The sequence below is a fragment of the Lissotriton helveticus genome, chromosome 6 (genome assembly GCF_964261635.1).
Source record: "Lissotriton helveticus chromosome 6, aLisHel1.1, whole genome shotgun sequence".
Classification (NCBI taxonomy): domain Eukaryota; kingdom Metazoa; phylum Chordata; class Amphibia; order Caudata; family Salamandridae; genus Lissotriton; species Lissotriton helveticus.
In genome coordinates, this window is record NC_136067.1 from 600,818,882 (window position 1) to 600,837,610 (window position 18,729).

Sequence of the window (18,729 nt, forward strand, 5' to 3'; positions counted from 1 at the left end):
ATGTATTTCAACCAGGGTATTCTTATTGCATTATCCCTTGAAATTACATCTTTAAGGATTGCGTGATTTAATGTTAGCTCGGAATTCAGCCATGTTTTGGTCCAAAAAAGAAGTGGGGCTAATTTTAGTTTGTCAATAATATGAGGCAAACCCATTTCCTCGTGGATCGTAAAGGTAGGGGTGGATTTGGGAACAGATAAACATTTTCTGATGAGCACATTTTCCACCCTCTGGATTTTATCCAGGTTTGCATATCCCCACATAGCAGACCCATACATAGCAATGGGGATACACTTGCTGTTATATACCTTTATCACTGCCTCCATTGGTTTAGCCCCTAATCTTTTTGTGAACGCCAGCAGTGCTGATGAGTTTCGTGCTAAACTTATACTCTTTGCCTTAATCTGGGGGGCCCAAGTGCCTCTCTGATCAAAAAGGACCCCCAGATAGGGAAAAACAGGGACCCTTGAAAGAACCTCACCCTTGCAAGTAAAAGTTTTGGCATGCAGCTTATTTCCTTTCCGGCCTATGATCATAGTATGTGACTTTGTTACATTAATTTTTAAGTCAAGGTTCTCCATAAAGGAGCCAAAACGATCTAAAAGGGCCTGTAAACCAATGCCAGTACGGGCGATTAACACAGCATCGTCCGCGTATAGGAGAGCTGGCACCTGTTCTCCTCCTATACGCGGCACGTCATCCATTCCTTCTTCTAAATATTTCCCCAGCCCATTTATATAAATTGTGGTAAATAAATAAATAATACCCTATTTTTGACTAGACATATATCATAACAGATAGCTCAATAAATAAGAGTCAAGATTCGAGGTAGTAGGGGTTTTGCAGGTTTAATACAGCATAAGGACAGGAACAGGACAACCTGCATAGGAATAGGATGACAGGGCCCAGCAGCTGCTGGGGCTGGGTCTGGGATGAGCGCGCTAGCTTTTTAATAACAATACAAGAGCATATATACATAACGCAAACACATAGCATTACATTGCAGTAGGCGTAGCAGTGGGTGGAGCAGAAGGCGTGACGCGTAGCAGTCGCGAAAGATAAGAGTAAAAGTAGGTGTAACTGGGCGTATACATAGACATGTGGTGCACACGTAACAGGATATGTCATGAATGGGCGGAAACATAGGAGGGGGCTACCTAAGGAGCCGGGACCTCTAACCTGGTGGTGCGCGCAAACTGGCAATGACGTGTTACGAGGAGAAACTGGGGGCTATGAACTCTGTGCTAGGAGCAGAGACTAAAGTCTGGAGGGTCGGAGCGACATGTACCTAAACCCTATCTAGTATCTGATGTTTAGGGAACATGTTGATATAAACTAGAAGTCATGAGGGGAAAAGCTAACTGACTCTAAGACTGAAGCAGGCATTCTTCTACATGTAGTGCGTGATGAAGAATATTAAATGACCATTAAATACAGTATTTCTCTTAACATGGAGACGTGAAGGCTAGACAATGACGGAAACTATTGATGCAGTTCAGCAGCTTAGGAATGCAGAGAAGGAGGACTGAACTGATAACTGGAACTATAACATACTTTTGGCAGACTCAGAGGCAGAGCCAAGCTGCACCGGGCACTGCGAGGCAGGAAGTAAGTGAAAGGTCGAGGATACAGGTGGGGGCTGGATCGCTCCTCAGCGAGGCTTCAGGAGACAGGAGCTGAATCTAGTGTCCAGGCCCTTTTGAGGCCTAGAAACGGGGACTTTATAATGAAATAACGTGCACACTGAGAAACGTGGCAACATAGCTTTACATAGGCCTGATATCCGTAGTATTCACGAGGACTGGAAACTGGCATACCAGAGGTGGACACAACTATAATTGCGTCTTGAATCGGACATGGGGAATAACATATGCATATTGGTCATGCACACATAACATATGATGGATGACACGTAGGGACACAGAACATGGCAAAATTTACTTTTCCACATTCCCTCCTTGTCACTACGTTTCCATCAGGAAACATCAATATTCATGATACCATCTATCATTTCATACAGTACCATTTGCTCATCTCGAATTGTCTTGGAACGAGATTTAGAACGGGGCTTGGGACTAGGAATACAAGAGGTAGCACACATGCCGCAAATCGCAGGGCCACATTGTATACAGAGGCAGCAGCTGAATATGATCGCTACTGCGATACCTAGAAAGGACAGGACTTTCCATCCCCAGGCGGAAATTATATTCCAGAACCAACCGGACCATGTCCAGGTGCCTGGATCTTGGTGTAACAGATGGGCAATTTTATGAAGTCTGGTTATAGCTGAATAAACAGACGGCGCGTTATTTGGAATGAAAATGCAGCAACTAGATCCGATGAGTCTACAGGCCCCGCCCCTATCGGCCAGTATGACGTCAAGGACGAGACGATTCTGGAGCACAACAATTCTCATAAAGGATTGCTCTTCGGTTAAGTTACCTAGAGCGGAGGCAGTCTCATCTACTACAGCTTCAAGGGTTCTTGTTAACCTACGGATTAGCTTACTGTTTACAACTGTACCTAAATAAGGGAAAACACCTTTATCAATATCAATGAATTGCTCTGCAGCAGTCTCAGTATAATCGACAATCGGGAGGTTTCTCTTGTGTCTAGTATGTACTAGGAAGGAATTCCTATGGTAGTCAGGTGGGGCTAGGAAAACAGGTGGCAGTAGGAAGGCAATGTAACAGGTTCCCTCCCAATCGAGGGGCAGACGAACATATGCAGTTTGACCACAAACAAAATAAGAATGACGTGAAGCTTTGAAAATAGATTTCCCACTGTCACTATACTTGACAATAGTAGTACAATCACTATGTCCTACGTGTACAGAACCATGATTTCGGACACATAATTCGCCTTTGACTGGTAATACTGAAATAGCAGGTGAGTCTGGAGTAGTATCAGACTGAACATTCAGGACCATGAAATTCGAAGAATAGTTACCTAAATTATACACTTCATTTTCTAGATCTAAACCTGTTCTGTGGGGGAAACCTTGCTTGTCTGGGAAACATGTGCTGTTAAGAAAAGACATATCTGTTGAGGATGACGTTAACGTGGACCATGCTCCACACGAACCATTATGTGAGAACGGATAAGGAAAAAGTGGCAGAACTCCCTTCGACGTCTGGAAAGGGGGGAGTCGACCACACACCCAACAATTAGTGGCATTGCTGGTCTGGTGTGAATAATGTAACATGCGGATAAATGAGTTATTGCGCATAGCGAGGCGGTATGAATATTCGTGAGGAGGCAGATCACTAAACGTGTGTTCTACGGTAACATTAGAAGGCTTATTTACATGAGGAACTGGAAAATATAGGAAAAAGGCATAACTGGTGCAGGAAATCATAATGCTGATGAATAATATGAAACTTAGAAAAACGATACATCGGTTTGAGTTTTTACTAACTCTCTCACTATGGGGGTCTATTTTATACATGTCAGAAACAGTCTAACCGTTTCACCTAGGGGAGGACTTATACAATCAAACTGACTGACTTATTTTACTAGACCGGAGTTTTTGCTTATACTCCTGCTGCGGAGTTTTCTCTAACAGGGGAGGGGTTGTATCAATGTCATTTGCGGGACAGTCCTTAGGAACAATGTTTTGACAAGTCTTGATATCCTGGAAAATGTTTTTAAAGACGGGTTTCAGTCCTTTTAAAAGTTTAACGTGAGAAAGGTGTATCCATCCTTTTCGGCCTTCCAACTTCACGGCTGTACGGGTGGTGAGGAGGACCTGACGGGGCTCTTTCCATCGAGGCTCCAGCGGACTTGATCTGTCAAAGTTCCGGACCATCACCATGGAACCTGGAACGATTTCATGCGGTGCCACCTCGGTATTGTCTGGAAATGCGGCAGCAACCTGTGAACGACATGAGTTGAGGGCAGACATCAAGGAAGCTAGGTAATCTGTCAGCATATTACATGAAACATCAGTAATACTTCGGGGTCTAGGAGTACCCCACATGTTAGGGGGGCGGCCGAATACGACCTCATACGGGGACAGACCTGATCTGGAATGTGCGACCATGCGCATATAAAACAAAGCGACTGGCAGAGCTACTAGCCAGTCCACACCCTTATCTTTACACACTTTTGCAATACGGATTTTCAGAGTCTGATTATGTCTCTCGACTAGACCGGCTGCTTCAGGATGGCGTACACAATGAAACTTCCACTGGTACCCTAACAACAGGGAAACGTGCTTCATCAATTCAGATGAGAATGGCTGACCGTTATCAGAATATACGACTCTAGGGAGTCCATATCGAGGGAAGAATTCACGAACCAACTGCTTGGCAGTGGTCGCGGCTGTGTAATCTGGGACTGGATATGCTTCTGTCCATCTGGACAAAGCGCATACAACTACAAGGACATACTTGAAACCTCGACATCGCTCCATCTGAATATAATCCATCTGGAGGACTTCAAAGGGGTGGTCAGGAGGCTGGAAACCACCTTGTTCCACCGGGACACTTTTACCTGGATTAAACTGACAACATATCATACAGGTACGGACTTTCTGCTTGGCTGCAGCTCGTAAATGCTTGTTAAACCAAATGTTCTGGATACTGTCTAACATAGCTTTTTCTCCTAAATGTGCTGGACTATGTGCGGTATTAATGATGACTTGAACCATAGAGTCGGGGAGAAACCATGTGGCTCTACCCTTCGTTAACCATCCTTGATCTGTCTGGACCCCTCCTTGTTCAGACCATTTCTTGATTTCATCGGGAGTAGCATGTAACTGGATATCTATGACATCTTGAGTAGGGTCCTTAACTGTCATGCATGTAATCAGATCTGGAGTGTGTGTCATGTTAACTGGAATGTCTGGAGTCTGTGCTGTAAGCTTGGCTGTGCGATCTGCTAGATCATTACCTTGAGAAATAATGTCAGTAACTTTCGTATGTGCTTTGCATTTCATAATAGCAATAGATGTCGGTAAGTGTATGGCATCTAACAGAGCTTGAATAAGGAGACCATGCTGAATCTTGGTTCCATGAGAAGTCATGAAACCTCTCTCTTGCCAGAGCACTCCAAAGTCGTGTACAACTCCAAATGCGTAACGTGAATCTGTGTAAACATTAACTTTCAGGTTCTTGGCGTGTATACAGGCTTGTGTCAGAGCAACTAGCTCTGCTGCTTGAGCGGACAGAGTATCAATACGGTGTGTTTCAATAACTTCGGTGTCAGTAGTCACTGCATACGCGGCGACTAATTCTCCTGTACTGGTTCTCATACATGAACCATCCACATAAAGTGTCAGGACAGGATCTGGTAACGGAATGTCTGTCAGGTCTTGTCTTGGCTTTGTCGTAATGTTGACTACTTCCACACAGTCGTGTGTGGCAGAATTTGAACTAACTGATGGTAACAGTGTAGCAGGATTCAGGACGTTGCAGCGTCTAATTTCTATGTGTGGCTGAAACAGTGTCAATTCATAACCTGTTAAACGTGCAATTGTCAAGTGCTGTGTTTGTGTTCGGTTTAAAAGAACTTCCACGGAGTGTGGGACTTGTACTGTCAAGGAGTGTCCTAAAACTATGGAATCACTTTGTCTGATAGCTAGTGCTGTGGCTGCAACTGACTTGAGGCACGCAGGCAACGCCTGGGCGACTGGATCTAATGTGCTAGAAAAATAAGCACAGGGCTTGTATTGTCCTGCTTGATCTTGTGTGAGAACAGATAATGCTGTACCTTCGCGTTCAGTGACAAAAAGTGTAAAAGGCTTACTGTAGTTCGGTGTAGCTAGAACTGGAGCTTGGCATAAAGCTTTCTTTAACTCGTTGAAACTAAGTGTATGTTCAGATGTCCAAGGGAGGACAGTCGATACGGCTGCCTCCTGTGTCGTTAACTGTATCAGTGGCTTGGCTAGAAATGCATACTGGGGAATCCATTGTCTGCAATAAGAAGTAAGGCCGATAAAGGCACGTACCTCCTTCTGGGTCTTGGGCTGGGGAATACTCGCTATCAACTGGATACGGTCTGGTGTCAACTGCCTACCCCTCTTGGACAGCAAGTGTCCTAAGTATACCACTTGCTGGACACAGAATTGAAGCTTCGAAGGGGACACCTTGTGCCCCATCTCGGCTAGGAAATACAGAACCGTCAGTGACGCACGCTCGCAGTCACGTTCAGAACGGGCTGTGATCAGTAGATCATCGACATACTGGAGCAGGGCAGTGTCAGTTGGCATGTGAATGTTGTCTAGTTGTCTCTTGAGTGCTTGACTGTAAATACTAGGGCTTTCTGTGAAACCTTGAGGAGCGCGTGTGAACATATAGCTCCTTCCATTTAAACAGAATCCGAAAAGAAACTGGCTGTCTGGATGAATGGGAACACTAAAAAATGCATTCTTGAGGTCTATGACAGTGAAGAACGTGGCTTCGGAATCAATGGCTGTCAATAGGGAAGAGATATCTGGGACAACTGGGTACTGAGGAATAATACATTTATTAAGTTCTCGTAAATCAATCACTAATCGATATACTGGAGGTGCATTTGGATCAGTACGTTTCATGACTGGAATGATCGGAGAGTTACATACATTGGAGTCAGTTTCTACAACTACTCCTTGAGCCATGAGCTCGTCAATAATTTTGGATAAGGCTGCTACAGCCTCAGGTGGCAATCTATACTGCCTGATTCGTGGTAACACTACACCTGGTTTCAGGGTCACACGATAGGGTGTGATTTGCATGTAACCTACATCAGTTGGACCTTGCGCCCATAAATGCTGCGGAACCTTAGACAGTCTGGAATCAAAATCTCGTAATACATAGTGACCCTTAAAGTCACGTAGGAACAGACGTATTCCCTCTGGGGAACAGCAAATAACTGCACCTAACTCTTTCAGTGTTTTAATGCCTAATACGTTTTCTGGACATGACTTAGTAAGTAACAGATCAGTAGTGCGGGACAATGGACCTACTTCTAGAGTGACTGGCTTTGAAATCTCATTAACGATAGGCTTTCCTGAAAATCCAAGGGAAACATTTCTTGAGCCTGAGAGCGGAGCCCCTGGAACTTCGGCATGACTAATTGTGGTCCTACTTGCCCCTGTATCAATCAAAAACTTTCTGTCTTTCCCTAATACTTGACTGTGAACATAGGGACCTTCTTGATCTACAGGTATCTCGATGAGAGGCAAGCCTACCTCCCTCTCTAGGCTGTTTCATGAATACGGCTGGTACTCTGGATACTCAGACTGTGCATACTGGTACATCTGCGATGTAACGTGCTGTGTTGCAGCGATAGGCTGCGGTGCTGTAACTGTCTGTTGTGCATTCTGTGACTGAGGAGTCTGTGAAACTTGCTCTTGTCTAGGCGGACGTGGTCTTTCTTTAGTCTTACCAGTAGCTATATTATGTTTCAGAACTGCACACTCATTTATGAAATGACCTGGCTGTTTACAATAATTGCAGTTCCCTTTAACGGGAACTGCAGGATGACTGGCTTGATTCGGACCCCTCTTCTGACTATCTTGAGGAACAGATTGTGCAACTAGTACTTTCATTTTCGTGTCTTTCATACGTTTTCTCTCGTGTTCTTGCTCTTCCCTGATTCTATTCTGGTGGTACTGGAGCATCTGGAGCATCTGGGACGGAGTATTTGCTTGCCAGGTGCTTTCGACTTTCAAAACTCGATTTTTAATTGGTGGACTTGAATTCTCGACTAATTTGGTAACGAAAAGGTGAGGGTATGACTCACTACTTGTCTTAAGACCACTGTTGATACTAAAACATTTTTCAAACCTAGAATAAAAATCACTAATATCTTCATCTTGTTTCTGTTTACAGGCTGAGATTGCATCCCAGTCTTCTTTTCTCGTTGTTAATAATCTGGGTAAAACTTGAATTAATAATTCTGGTAATTCTTTACATTTCTCTCCAAGACCAGTACCTGGTACACGTATCTTATCTTCTGCTTCTAGGACTGCCCAATCTATCTTTTTCTCTCCCACCTCCCATTCTTTTTCCTTTAGCTTTTCATACACCCCTGCGGGTAGCAGAACCTTTAACATTTTAATGATATCTGGGTAAGTGTATTCTCCCATACGGAGCATGTCTTTTAATTCTCTATGGAACCCTGCTGGATCTTTGTCATGACAGGGAATTAATTTCTTCATTTCGAGGAGTTCCATCTTTGTGATCGGAGTGTAAACAAACACTCGCTGCATTTCGCCACCCGCTCCTCTGACTGGGTGGACTTCTCGTAACGGATTCTGTCTGTCTATGTAGAATGATTTACTTTCTGGGGGTGAGACATGAACAAAATGCGGGTTCAAGAATGTTCTATATTTGTGGCACTGTTCTAGAATGACACTAATTAAATCGGTACCTAGACCTCTCCATCTATACTGGAGTAATTCATTCAGGATATCATGTAACGGGCCTGGATCAGAGTGCTGACCCTCATACAGAGTAATGAGGTGCTGGATCATATACATACCCACCAGTCGTTGCTCGGCTGGGGGCATTTTCAGGAACATTTGTGCCACTATTTCGTCTGGAAAAGTGGTAGAATCAGTAATCCATCTGACTGCTGATCGGACTATTTCCTGTTCATGCATAGTACTTAACTCACTATAACCGATTCGTGATTTCAGAATGTGATCGGTAGCTTGAAATACTTGTTCTAGGGAACCTTGTTCTGGTGCTGAATGATGGAAAATAGACTTGGGTTCTAGACGTAAATGGCGATCTGGAAATCTAGGTTTTCCTACATACGCTATTCTGGCAGTATTCTCGTCGTCTTCCTCTTCAGGATCAGAGGTACTTTCTTTCTCGCTTACTTGTGCGGCTTTACGCTGTTCGTGTATCTTTATTATCTCTCTACGGATTTTCTTGTACATACTTTCCATGGCACCAATGGTATTGTGCTTTCCTTCGGCTATATTATCACTCCACTTTGTCAGGGTTTTCATTTCTTCCGGATCTTTAGACGGGTAATCTTGTTCTCTTATTAGACAGTTAATTAAGAACTTTAATATCATACGCTGAATCTCGGCTTTCCTTTGAGACATGGCATCACTAATACTTTGTGGGTCATCCCCTGTACGGATGAAACGATATATCCTGTCTAGATCTTCTTTCATATTCGGCAGGGTGACTAGATACTCGGTCACTCTCCTTACGCGTACGGAATATAAAACCATATTAAACTCACCTGGAACTGGGTCATAGACACATTCGCCAAGGGTTTGCCTGATTTCTGCAACAGACTTAGTACTTTTAGGAGTACGCTGTGATGCTTGAGCATGTAATTCGAGTGCTGATAAACGTTTGTATGGCGGCGGAGTTTGAGGAAGACCTCCCCCTGCGGCCCCTAAACTAGAATCATCAACTGATGCTTTTCGTCCTGGCAGGGTCGGTAATTGTAACGTGGGCTGGACTTGTATGGCGGGCTGACCCAGGGGGGCTGTTAAGGGCACCCCGGTGTCTGGAGGAGCAGGAATTACCTGATTTACAGGGACTGGCGGAGCGTGAACAGGATTTGCATATTCGGGGACTGTGTCGTCCAGATAGGACGAAATAAAAATATCAGCTGCGGTCGGTTTGTGACGTAGCTTGGTCGGAACTAATGGTGGCGGGAAATTACTGGATGCCTCTGGGGTCGCTTTTGGCAAGCCCTCAGCAAGAAGAGGATACATACCCTTATTAAGGGCATGCCTCTGTCTGTCTGATTGCTCAGTTCTAACTCGTTCACCTATCTCGATTAATTCTCTTTCTTGGGCTCGTTCTTGGGATTCTCTACTTAGTTCTGACTTTCTGATTTCTTTTTCGGTTCTTTTATGAGCTTCTTTGCGCCATAACTCGATGGCGTCTTTCTGTGATTGTCTGGCTTTCTTTTTCCATAATGCCTCTTCTACTCGCATGATGCACTCGGCATCCCATGTACCCGATACGGGCCATCTATACTTTTCTTCTAACTGTTTGGTATACTCTACCCATAAATCTAGATACAATATGGCACTTATGCCATGCTTCTGATACATAAAATGACCTGGACTGTCCCTGGGCGGGACAGGAACTGCTTCTTCTAACAAACCCTTTCTAGTTTTTAACTGACGTAATCTCGAAAAGAGAGACATTGTAAACTTGAATCGGAACACAATACAATAAACAAGGAACAATAACAATTGGGAGAACAATTCAGGCATACCACGACATTGAAAATACATTGAACATACATTGAACAACATCATAACATTACAGTTCGGACAGAATATTACCTGAAATACTGAGAACAGAAACACAAGAATTTCTCGAGAACGGAACAGACTAGAGTTACTGGATGCACTGCTGAAACAGTACGGAACATACCGGTCCCATAAAGGGACGCATCAAGACCCGTATCCACCTAGGTGAACACTTCGTTTGTGGGCTTGGGTACCACCAACCCACGGACCAGGAGTCAATTTAGACTGACCCTGTCTAGATACTACCCCAGTAATGGTACTCACCGGGCAGCAAGAACGGAAAGCTTCGGACTGGACTGGACTGCTTACGACGACGGACGACGAACTTCGGACTTTAGTTACGGGTGGGCCTCCGGATACCTCGGACCTTGGACTCTTGGCTTGGGCTCTGGTCGGGACTCGCCGCGTTCCTCCACCGTCTCGTCTGGATGCTGGACCGCCTCCTCCGTCTCCTCCGTGGGCCTGAGGGATACTTGAGCAGAAATATCTGCCACTGCGCAGAAGAGTTCCGTCACGACTGCAGAGGGTCAGGGGGTCGGCGTGGCTTCACCGACGCGTGGGGAAAGGGCAAGTCCCTATTCGGGCGCCATTATGTGGTAAATAAATAAATAATACCCTATTTTTGACTAGACATATATCATAACAGATAGCTCAATAAATAAGAGTCAAGATTCGAGGTAGTAGGGGTTTTGCAGGTTTAATACAGCATAAGGACAGGAACAGGACAACCTGCATAGGAATAGGATGACAGGGCCCAGCAGCTGCTGGGGCTGGGTCTGGGATGAGCGCGCTAGCTTTTTAATAACAATACAAGAGCATATATACATAACGCAAACACATAGCATTACATTGCAGTAGGCGTAGCAGTGGGTGGAGCAGAAGGCGTGACGCGTAGCAGTCGCGAAAGATAAGAGTAAAAGTAGGTGTAACTGGGCGTATACATAGACATGTGGTGCACACGTAACAGGATATGTCATGAATGGGCGGAAACATAGGAGGGGGCTACCTAAGGAGCCGGGACCTCTAACCTGGTGGTGCGCGCAAACTGGCAATGACGTGTTACGAGGAGAAACTGGGGGCTATGAACTCTGTGCTAGGAGCAGAGACTAAAGTCTGGAGGGTCGGAGCGACATGTACCTAAACCCTATCTAGTATCTGATGTTTAGGGAACATGTTGATATAAACTAGAAGTCATGAGGGGAAAAGCTAACTGACTCTAAGACTGAAGCAGGCATTCTTCTACATGTAGTGCGTGATGAAGAATATTAAATGACCATTAAATACAGTATTTCTCTTAACATGGAGACGTGAAGGCTAGACAATGACGGAAACTATTGATGCAGTTCAGCAGCTTAGGAATGCAGAGAAGGAGGACTGAACTGATAACTGGAACTATAACATACTTTTGGCAGACTCAGAGGCAGAGCCAAGCTGCACCGGGCACTGCGAGGCAGGAAGTAAGTGAAAGGTCGAGGATACAGGTGGGGGCTGGATCGCTCCTCAGCGAGGCTTCAGGAGACAGGAGCTGAATCTAGTGTCCAGGCCCTTTTGAGGCCTAGAAACGGGGACTTTATAATGAAATAACGTGCACACTGAGAAACGTGGCAACATAGCTTTACATAGGCCTGATATCCGTAGTATTCACGAGGACTGGAAACTGGCATACCAGAGGTGGACACAACTATAATTGCGTCTTGAATCGGACATGGGGAATAACATATGCATATTGGTCATGCACACATAACATATGATGGATGACACGTAGGGACACAGAACATGGCAAAATTTACTTTTCCACAAAATGGTAAAGAGAAGGGGGGCCAGGATACACCCCTGGCGCACCCCTTTCTCAGACCTAAAACTCTCCGTGCACCTTCCGTCCCTAGTAACCCTTATTTTAGCAGAAAGGTCCTGATGCAAGCTAGCAATAAGAGCTACTAGATGTTCTTCTATCCCTATCTCACGTAGGAGAGACCATAACTTGGTCCTATTCACCAGGTCGAAGGCCGAGGAGAGGTCGATAAAAGCCAAATATACCGACCCCTCCCCGGCCACCGTGTATTTGGAGACCAAAAGGTGCAGGTTGGAACATTGTTCCAGGGTGCCCCGTTTTTCTCGGAACCCATATTGAATGTTCGAGAGCCCCCCACATATTTCTAAGTTTTCCCTCAATTTGACCAATAAGACTCTGCCCAAGATCTTAAAGGCCGAGTCAATGAGGGAAATGGGGCGATAGCACCCAGGATCCTCCCGATTGCCCTTTTTAAAAATGGGTACAATGATAGACATTGCCCATGTTTCAGGGAAAAATCCTTCATTTATTACCTTAAAAACTCTAGCTAGTACTTTGGACCAAAGTGTCGGGCAATATTTGAAAAGGTCCGCCGGCACACCATCGGGGCCAGGCGCCTTGTTTTTTGTGGACTCCATTATTGCTTTACGAACCTCCTCCTCAGTAAACTCCACTGCAGATAGAAATTGGTCCCCCTCCCTTTTTCTAACTGTGTCATTACTGTTACCCCCATATATGTTGCTAAAGTGCTGCACCCATTTCTCGTCAGGAATCACGCAATCTGTGACTTTGTTATCATCCCCTGAAAAGAAGGAATGGTTTATGATGTCCCAAAACTGTTTACTGTCTCTGAGAACATCTATGGTTAAGAGATCATTCCAGGCATTATTCTTGATTTCATTTTTCCTTGACTTGATATTTACTTTATTGTCCTGTCTCAGCTTTGAAATTAAAACCTTGTCTCTTACCTCGGCCTTTAATGCCTGTTTCAGAGCTCTATAGGACCGTGAGCATTTAGTATCAAACCATTTATGGGGTTTTGGGGGGAATTTTAGTGAGGGATTTGTAAGGTCCCTAGCAGTTTGTGAACAAATAAAATCAAAGGCTGCTATAATTTGGGGGTTTGGAGTGGTATGATCCATGCAGATTTCAAGTGATCCCTCAATTTTAGGCATTAAGGTGTTCATAAACGTATCCTCCACAACCCTGCCCCATTTAAGCCGTCTGCCCTGGTCACTGGGCACCGCCCTGGTGCAAACCCATGTTTGTCCTACTTGGTTGCGCCATAAGTCACTCCAGTGTAACTCCATCGACAGGGGGTTGTGGTCACTATGGGGTGAGGCAAAAGCCTTATAATCTTTCACCTTTGAAATAAGGCCTGGGGAAATGAATATGTAATCAATAACCGACCCTTTTGGCGAGCCTTTATAGGTAGGTACCATCTCACTTCCTCCTGTGTTAAATGGTTCATACATATTAAAACTCGGTAGCAGTAAGTCGAGCACTTCTCCTGTTTTAGTATGTTCAAAGTGAGGGGTGTCTGCTCCAATAGGGGCCTCTGAAACACCTGAATAACACAACATTTTACATTTATGAATATTAAAATCCCCCATCAATAGAATCTCAAAGGGAATAACTGTATTTTGACTATAATTATTCAAACAATTCTCCAAATGTTCCACATGATCAGTTTCTCTTTGTCCTCCCCATGCATTGTAAAAATTAATAACAAGTAGGGTGCACCCTGAGGAAACAGACCATTCTATTATTAGTATATTAGGTGATCCTGAGTCCAACTGATTAAATGACCCCGCAAGATCTAAAGAAAATAATAAAGTAAGCCCCCCTTTTGCTCTCCTCGCTTTACTTGGGATTGCTGGTACTGTAAAGCTTAAAAAACCATCCAATAGAAAGGTTGGTGAAATATCCCAAGTTTCTTGGATGGCTATCACCTGGTGTCTAGAAATATAATTAATCCAGGTTGGATCTGACCTCTTAACTCTCGTCCCTGCGACATTCCAAGTCAGGAATGTACATAAGAAAGGAGTAACCACCTCAGGGGATACTGGTATTAGTTCCGATGGTACAGTCACACGATTAGTCTCTGGCATGGTGTGTGAAACATTGACCACAGCTTGAGAAAGGTCAGTGGTCACATTAATAGAAATGTTTGGGGGAGAGCTAAGGTCCAAAATGTCAGACGCTATCCTCCCTATACCTGATCCTGGGCTTACAGGAGGATTATTCTGTATGATACACCTAGGTGGCATAGAATCAATACTCGAAAAAAGAAGAGTGGATTCAGGGCCAAATACGGGTGCCTTTTCCATAGGGAGTCAATCTACCTCTTCTAAACAACCAAACCTGTTAAAGGTTGGTGCCCCCTCCCACCAGCTATTAGAGCCTAGACATCCGTCTCTTCGCCCACCCCGCACAGGGTTTCGAGCTAATGACCAATTCCCCCCCAGGTTTGGACTTTGCCGAGGGGGATAAAAAAAGGTAAGTGGTCTAACTACAATAGTTGAATTCTCACCGCGTGCATCCCATGAACATAAGTGTTGTGCCGTATGGGGGTCTTCGAAAGAGACGACAATACAGTCGCCTGGGATAGATTTGGGTGAAGAACCTACCCACCGGACCCTTCGTACCATTAAAATGTTACTTCTTATGTGGTTAGGTAATTGCCTATTTGTATTTAGCCAATGAATTACATTGTTTTTAAGTGACCAGAAGTTTTCTTGGGATTGGGTCTCCAATGCAGGCACTCCGGCTAACACCACCACATAGGGCCTTGCATCGGGGGGGAGATCAATAAAGCCCCCACGTAAGTTCTGTAAACTGGGATGTCCCTGTGGGTATTTTTGGTGGGTCACGATGTTTTTTAATCTCGGGGCAGCAACTTCTTTGAGAGATGGCATTCGTTGTGCTGGCTGTTGGGTAGGGACCTTAGCTGGGGGGTTGGTGGCTATGGGGTCGTAAGCCTTTGAGCGTGGTTTGGGTATTGGTTTAAACGGGGGCTGAACTGGTGGAACTACAGTTGGTGCCTGTGCAATTTTCTCCACTTCCGGCAAGATATTGGGTTCGTTGTACTTTAAGCTGAGACTAGCTAGCGTTACAATGGTCTTATCCATCTCAAGAAGATGATTTCCTATGCGTGAAAGTCTGAGTTCAAGGGGGGATAAGAGCTTTTTCAAAGTCTCCCAAACTGTTTTTAAAAATTCTTCATCACTTCCCTCTAACTCACACGCGGGTCCCCCATTACTCCCCGCGGCGAGATGAGAACAAGACTCCCCATCTGTGATATCTATCTCTACTATATCTGTGGTTGTGCTGTTCTCCTCGCCACTAAAACATGGGTCGGCTAGGGGTGCATCTCCGCCCACCCCACTTGGTGCAGAGGGTCTTCTGTCATTTAAAATTTGAGCCCTAGCAATTTTAGCCTTCTTCCTAGCATAGGCAAATCTTGCAATGCGTTTTCTTTTTTGGACTGTATCCCTATGGTTTACACACGCATTCTTATTGGTCGCCTCTGGATTTTTAGGGATACCAAAGTCTAGGGCAGAAGCATTCGTCAGGGGGCTCTGGTTAGGGTTAAGAGAGACCAACTCTGGGGTGATAGCTTGCGCGGATGGAGTAGTGACTATAGTGTGGTGGATATCCGCCTTTATAATTATTGGCCGAGGGCCAGTCAAGCGCTCAGGGGTTTTGGCGGATGCAATATTACCTAGGGATGACTTTTTTGACATAGCTAGATCCTGGGATAATCTTCTAGCTGCATATAGCTCTATGGAGACTCTGTGTTGCATTTTAGTGATTTCATTTTTAATAGCTGTGTTAGTCCTAGTTATGAAATCATCAAGGTGAAGAACATGAAAAATGGTCAGGCGGTCGGATCGATGTCTCTCAAGTATTTGCCCGGCGTTAAACGCCTCTAATACCTTGCAAGGGTTATCAAACAAAGAGGCAGGCGCTGGAGGCTGGAAGGCAGGAAACAAAGTTTTATTCCGACGGAGCAGAACACATCAGATCGGACAACGAGGTATCGTTTCGAGGTGCTCTAACAGCCTCTCTGAGGCCTGGCCTCTTATACACTGGTTTATGACATGTGAACATTCTTTATTGCAATAAAGACACTTAGAAGTATGAAAAGACATCCCCGGAATCCCCGCTTCAAGCCCATTCCCACACATATCTACAGCAGAGGTCCCCACCCCACATACAATAGGAGATGGCTATCACACAGCTGGACATTCCGCCGATTCTCAGAATGTGTGCGCCTGATCGGATCTCAGGGGGGGGGCCATGATCAATCATAGCTCCTTTGAAGAGGGGCGATTCCATACAGTAAGGGGCAATAAACTGTATCCTCAGGCTAAGTGATGGCCTGGGATCCGTGCAGACAATCGGGCTCAGAGGAAGGGGTCATCAAAGGAGAGGTATTCATGAAAGGAAGGGAGGTGTTGGTCAGGCGCGGGGTGTGATTCCCAGGGGCAGAGTCGCGCAGAAGGAGAGGTCTTATGACCCGTGCATGAGAGAGCGGGGGCAGCCAGAGTGCGTGGGGGGGGGGTGCTTGCAGTGCCAGGGGAACGTGCTGGCGATCGATCGTGAGCAGGGAGACCATGGTGCCTAAAATGGCTGCCGTGCATATTTGTGCGTGAGTCTGAGGAAATGGACAAGATGGCGCAGATGATGTTCAGTTCACAAACTAGATTTCAACAGTCCTCCCTTTTAACATGTCTCGCCAACTTGTCAATTCGGATCTATCCCCATAAGGCCACGTATTTCTACCTCATAGAGGGGACTCATGTGCTCAGTTCCGAAGTCCAAAGTCTTAGGGCACATGCAGTTAGTAATGAGTGAACACAAAGGTGGCAAGCATTGAATACCTAGGCAACACCCACACAGTACCACGACCGGTATCAATATAAATGTAAACAACCTCCATCCCCAGTCCTTCAAAGTGCCCCAAAACCAGCTCCCAAGTGACCATCCTTCTTGCTCCTGGTGAACCTGTGAGGAAAGTCTGTGGAGGTGCTCGATTGCTTTGTAGACTGAGGGCGAGTTATCTGGCACGTAGGTGCAACAGCTGGATCCGATGATGCGGCATGCTCCTCCACGGTCAGCTAGAACCACATCTAGAACAAGGCGGTTCTGAAGAGCCACCAGGCGGACTGCCTGAAGCTCGGCCGTATTGTTAGTGAGGATGCCAGCCGTGATGTTCATGGTCGTTTCTACTGCCTGGGTCAGGTGTCGGATGGCGCGGCTGTTTGCCATTGGGCCCCACAGAGGAACAAGTCCCTTCACTGCATCCAGGAACTGTGCTCCGGTGGAGTCGGCTTGTTCAATGTCTCTTGCGCGCTTCTGCCGGTGATGGTTTGCTGGGGCCACGTACGTTGGAGGGAGAATGAAGGCGATGTAGCAAGTACCCCCCAACCTTTTGGAAGCCAAGTGTAAGCGTTGCTGCCACAAACAAAGTACATATTCGGAGAAGCAACAAAGGAGGGGGGATCAATTGAGTCCAATGTTCTGGTGATGTGGCAGGAACTGTGACCCACCAGCTGTGTTCCCAGGCCTTCGAGGCACACGAGGCCCGTGACATTGATAACAGACAGAGCCACAGTCAGAGTGGCAGCAGTTCGTTTCCGTAGGTAGGAGAAGGTGGGTCTGGCTGGATTATGGAACACCTGCATTTCAACTCCTTCCTTGGCAGGGATGTCCATATGGAAGGAGGAACCAGAGGTCAAAGGACAAAAGGGAGCAGATGTCCTCCCGGTTTTGTTCAGCCAGAACCCATGGTAGAAGTGTGACACTGTTTGACCAGAAGTGGCATTGTCCTTGTAGCTCTCTTGCAAGAGGATCAACCAGGCAAGGCAGGAGCCGTGAACTGAGAAAGGGGAAGGGATGAAAGGGATGGAGTGTCCGGTGGCATGCGGGAGCAACCCGCAGATCCAGCAGTTTGTGGCGTTGGCGGCAAGGTTGTGTTGGTGCAACAGTTGCACGAAGGAATTGTTCCAGAACTCCTTACGCCTTTCTCGGAGCTGAGGCGAAAGGGAGATCAGGTGATGCTCTTTCATAGTGGTTGGCTGTGCAGTGGTCAGCAATATCTGATGAGCGGGTGCGCTCTCTTCCACGATCCAGAAGGAAGTCATGAGGAGGAGGCAAAAGAGGAGGACAATGAAAAGGGCAATTGTCTTTAATTTGTGCATACTGTCAGTCTTTGGGTTCCTGTAGTGGGTATTTCCGGTTGCTTCCATCATCTTCTTATCTGGCGCTTCCATCACCTTCGAGGTGCTCGGTAGTGGGCAGAACCGCAGACTTCATTTAGCTTCTCCCCTGGTAACCCTTGGTTGTGTTTAGGCTACCGTTCTGAGATTCAACTTAGTCCGTGGTCTACTTAGCCGAAGCTCCCTCCTTTCGACGCAGGAAATACCCTTCCCTGGATGGCACAGTGGGATCAGAGAATTTTGCAAGTTCGAGTGCCTCGGTATCAGGATAACAGTTCAGTGATGGCCGGTCTTTGTTCAGGAGCTCTTCTTGGGTGCTGACGTTTTCTGTCGTGGCCAGGGTCGAGGAGACCTTCTTACAGTGGTGTGCATGCAGCCAGTGCCGTTCCCCTCCACTCGAAGAGCCGTCCGGGTGGTGATCAGTACTTGCCAGGGGCCCGTCCACCGGGGTTCCAGACTCTTCGCCCGTTGGAAATTTCGGATCAGCACATAATCCC

At 45.9% G+C, this 18,729-nt stretch overlaps 1 long non-coding RNA gene across 1 annotated transcript in view; it reads left to right on the forward strand.

Annotated features, from left to right (window-relative positions):
* Positions 1-18,729, forward strand: part of LOC144761452 (uncharacterized) — a 110,335-nt gene that overhangs the window by 62,155 nt on the left and 29,451 nt on the right. The window lies entirely within an intron of this gene.